The sequence below is a fragment of the Aristolochia californica genome, unplaced genomic scaffold, assembly GCF_029961685.1.
Source record: "Aristolochia californica isolate CCGP_79_NKW_82.1479 unplaced genomic scaffold, dmAriCali1.0.hap1 SCAF_12, whole genome shotgun sequence".
Classification (NCBI taxonomy): domain Eukaryota; kingdom Viridiplantae; phylum Streptophyta; class Magnoliopsida; order Piperales; family Aristolochiaceae; genus Aristolochia; species Aristolochia californica.
Window position 1 is genome coordinate 344,307 of NW_027181793.1, and position 4,838 is coordinate 349,144.

A 4,838-nucleotide genomic window follows, 5' to 3' on the forward strand; every position below is an offset into this window, starting at 1 on the left:
ATTGAAGACAGAATGGAAAGTAAATACCAAATAAATATATAAGAGCATAAAAGCAAGTAACAACGAGATTGTTTGAGAAGACGTTCTAGTTGAGGTTTAACATTTGAAATTTAAACAACCAGTTACAGAAGTTATATTTGTCAATGCAATATCAGTACCAATAGTCAACAACTCATCATCGAGCTCCCTTTCTACTAATATATCAAATAGAACAAATCCTATTATCATTATCAATAGAAAAATCTCATCTACACAACAGATTTATACAAGCACATAAAAGTGCGAGCAACTGAAATGAACCGAATAGAAATTCACATCTGCCCCAAAGGAGCAAAAATTCCAAAAAACCAAAAAAAGTGAAAAATATCACATCCACCTCAAAACTTAAACCAAACTTCGAAATCTCAAGAATCACAAAACATCCAACTACAAAAAATCAAAGACCTAATTGGATCAACGCATCTCAGCTAAAAAAACAGGCCTAAAGCCACTCTTGAAATGTTAGTTCTTTGAAATAAAGAATCTTTGAAATCAGTATGTTACGTCGGTGACAAAAAAAACCTAGAAGATAAATAATAAAGAACTTACCTCTGTTCCATCACTTCTGTCGATGAGGAAGAACTTTGGAGGACAAAATTGAAGAGGAAGAACAAAGAATAAGAAGATGAAATCAAATAAAAAACCAAAACTTTCCTAAAGGAGCAGATTGCGGTCGATTTCCTTCCAATTTGCTTCTAACCCCCCCCCCCCCCCCCCCCCCCCCCCCCCTCCCTGTCCTAATCCCCATTTTCACTCAATCGCGAATTGTTGCCTACCCAATCCCGGCTTTCCCTATTCCCCAATTCCGAAGAATGAAACGGATGAATGCTCAGGCCCTCATTAAGTTAACGAGCCTGTTCTGACCGAACCGTGTTGAATTTATGAAAAAGAGAAATACTTCATTGACTTATTATAGTAAGAGTACATGAACCTCTATTTTTAATAGAAGAAGATAGTAGAGTCCAATTACAATAAAACTATCCCAATTACACCTAAACTCTAACACTTAAAGATAAGTCTTAGTATAATTAAATAACCCACTATAAATAGAAAACAAAGATAGTTAAAACTAGAACTCTTCTATGAGGACGTGACCATAAGATAAAGATGTCAGCTCGTAGCTATCTTTGTGGGTCCCACTTGATCTTCTAATCAGCTCGTGGTTTTCTTTGTGAGTCCTCCTTGATCTTCCAACTTAAGTGATAAGGATGCTAGCTCATGGTAATCATGGTCGATCCTACTTCTAATGTGTTTAAGCTCATATTACAAAACTCTTAGATATGCGAGCCGCTTACGAACTAGCTCGATTTGATTCTACCCCTAACTAGCCCCCAATGTGTGTGGGGGGGTGGGGGGAGGGGGGGGGGGGGGGGGGGGGGGGGGGGGGTGTTTGTGTATTTAACAAAGTTTTAGTATAATTAATATCTTTATACAACATTAATTATATATTTTTTAAAATAACATAATGATATTAAAAATAAATATAGAATGTGTATATTCTTTATGTTGATCTTAAGATCCTCATTGATGTATTTGTTATGATAAGAAATATTAAGTTATAAATGTTTGTAATAAGAATTAATTTCTTGACATAAAAACACCAAAGAAAACTGCCATTGGCATATCGGCCATGGCCTAACTAAATGGGTCATATGAAAAAGGAGCAAGCTGCTCAATTGAGAAAACTCCTCCATTCCAGTAACTGGACGAAGAAAACTCATACGAAGGAAGCATCTAGGACAACGTCCCACCAGCCTAGAAGGATGATGAACAAAGCAAGCAAGCTGAAACATTTGATTATATAGAATGAAACCAATCGATCTATCCTAAGAGAGAAATCTCTCTATTGAAGTCGTTTTCCCAATCAACCAATGACTAACACAATGAAGGCAGAAGAGAAAAATAGTAAACAAGCACAATGAAATTGCTTGTTTGACATGAATAGACTCTGGTTAATCTTCTAGTGAAGAAAACAACCATTGAAAGGATATGTTTGGTGAACTATTGTGATAGCAAACCAAAGAAGTTGGACACCTAGGAGAGGCAAAAGGTACTATGACAACCATATCAAAGAGTAGAATGAAGCATGCATTGAAGATCACTTGATCGGTTCACAATCATTCAAAAGGCACATTCCAAACTCACCTTTTGTGTTGAAGAAAGAAACTCAAACACAAATCACCTTTTGGGTGAAGAAAGAAGCATGTATTGAAGATCATCTGACCTATGACTACTCACTTTTTAAGGGTAACTCAAACACAAATCACATTTTTTATGAAGAAAAAAAGACTGGGCTCAAGTTGGATGTTGGTCACACTCCAATATTTTTTAGGTAGTGGGATGATAAACTGAAGAAATACTTGAGGAAAACAACTTTAACCCGAAGGAGGCAACTATGCCACACTCATACTTCCAAAGTGACTTTTGTTTTTTGGAAAACTAGGGGAGACTATAACAGTAGAACTTAATAAACTTGACCAACTATAACTCTTTTTTGGGTGGTCACAATTTTTCGGAGTTAACTATAAGGAAGATATACAACCAAGTAACAAAAACACAAAACTTGAAAACAACTTTGATGCAATATATTGCATATCTTGAATGAGCATATCATGGAGTGAATAAGTTGGACTAAACTCTCTGATTTGAAACAAAAATGGCTAAAAAATAGGATTTTAGGAGAAATGGAAAAACAAATCATGTCAATGCTTGGAGAGATAATAGGAGAGAAAATTTTAGACCTTTGATAATTCTAATATCAATATTTCCAAAAATATAGCACAAAATCACAAGCAGTTTGTTTCTAAAGAAACTAAACTCAAATAACTTTAATTTTATATCTATTTTAATAAAAATATTCCTTCTTGAATCTATTAATACCTCTTGATTCTCTTCATTCAGTATCTTGACCTTTGTCGACTGCAATGCGAATGTCTCTTAAATATAGATAAAAAAATTTCTCCTACTAGAACTAGACTTCAATACCTTTCATCCAAGTATAACTGCTCTTCATAAAATATATTTATTTTCAAATAAAGAAGCTATAATATTTTTGGAATTTGTAATCTGGTTGAACTGAGTACTCTTTCTTCTTTGACCATTGACTCTTCTAAGATGGATATGTCCCTCTAGAAAACTCAAATTGAGAATTGGTTGAATATATAAGAAAATATACTTACGAATATTTCTTTGGATATATAATTCTCCCTATACAGTCTGATTCATGATGGAATAAGATGACTAGAAAGTTGAAGTTTTTTGTTGTTGCTCGGACCTCTCTTGTATTCTGACCTTTGCTGCTTCAAATATCGATTTATCTTTGTAGAAAACTTTAACTGCTAAATTTAGTTTTGCCTTGGAAAGCAGACTCGAATATTTGTCCATCAATATATAATTTGAAATACTAAGAGCTTAGTATGGAGGTGTAAACGCCAAGAAAACAACAAGTATTGGAACTGAAAAAGAGAAAAAAAATATAGAATATGAAACTAACTACTAGAGATGATAGATAAGAAAATGATCACATTAACTTTGTTGGTTGACCGAGTGAAATCACAAAATCTGCTCTTTTACCATGTTAAATTTCTAGAAAAGTGAAAAATATCATTGACTTAATGTAATTTGAGTACATGAACGTCTATTTATAATAGAGAAAAGTAGTAGAGTCCAATTACAATTAAACTACCCATGTCCCAATTACTCCCAAAGTTTAACACTTAAAGATAAGTTCTAGCATAATAAAACAAATCAACATAAATAGAAGACTAACATAACTAAACCACCTTTAAACTGAGATACTTCTGTGAGACTCCAATAAGACTCCACTATATTAATTCTGACTCTGTGAGACTTCTTATTGTGAGAGTCATATAAGAGTCTTCCATATCTTCTCTTCAACATCGCCCAAGGGCAAAATAATCCAAGGAAATCCTTTAGAATATTGCAAAACAATTCAAGGAAATTTCCAAAGAAGTCTCTAGAAGGGGCGACAATTCAATAGAAAAATTTAGAAGCACCCACATTCTATGAATAGTTTGGAGCACAAGAAACCCCACACTCAACCTTAGTGATACATAGAAACACATTAGTTTTTTCTCTCCCATTTATAAACAAGGAGCTCCAAAAGAATTATAATCACCTTTTAACAATACAAATCCCTCTTAGCTTTGGCAAGTTATTGGCTCTGGCCAACCAAGGAGTCTTGACTAATGATATAGAGGTCAATAGGTGGCAAGCCTCCAAAGAAAGGGTGTTCATCTTCATCAAGGAGGTTCTATCCTAGGCAAAGGTAAGCCAATTTAGTTTTCTATCCTTCCGTCTTTATTTTACATTGATCTTGTTACGTTAGTGATAATATTAGTTAGATTTTTAGTAGGTTATGTGAGATCTGAGGTAAGTATTCTCCTTAAGTGAGTCGAATCTTAACTAGTTTATCAAGAGTCTTCAAGATGATTCAAGTATCCCTATTCTAGTCCTTATATCAGTCATAGTGTCTTGTATTAAGTAATGTATTAAGTGTTAGTCGTAAGCCAATAAAGCTTGCTAAGAAGGTTATACATTAACGATTGACTATCTAGCCAAGTGTCTCACAAAACTCATCCACTAAAGTATCCTAATCTTTGTTAATTAAGGACTATTCTTGATAGAGTTCTACTAGTGTCCTTTTTATCATAAAAAATCCCATAAAAGAATCTTTGTCCATCTTCTTTAGAGTCCCCAACTCCTAACCTAAGCCTACAACTATGCCACTGGGTCACTTGGGTCCCCGAAACAAGCTCTCCTACCCTAGCCAAGATTAT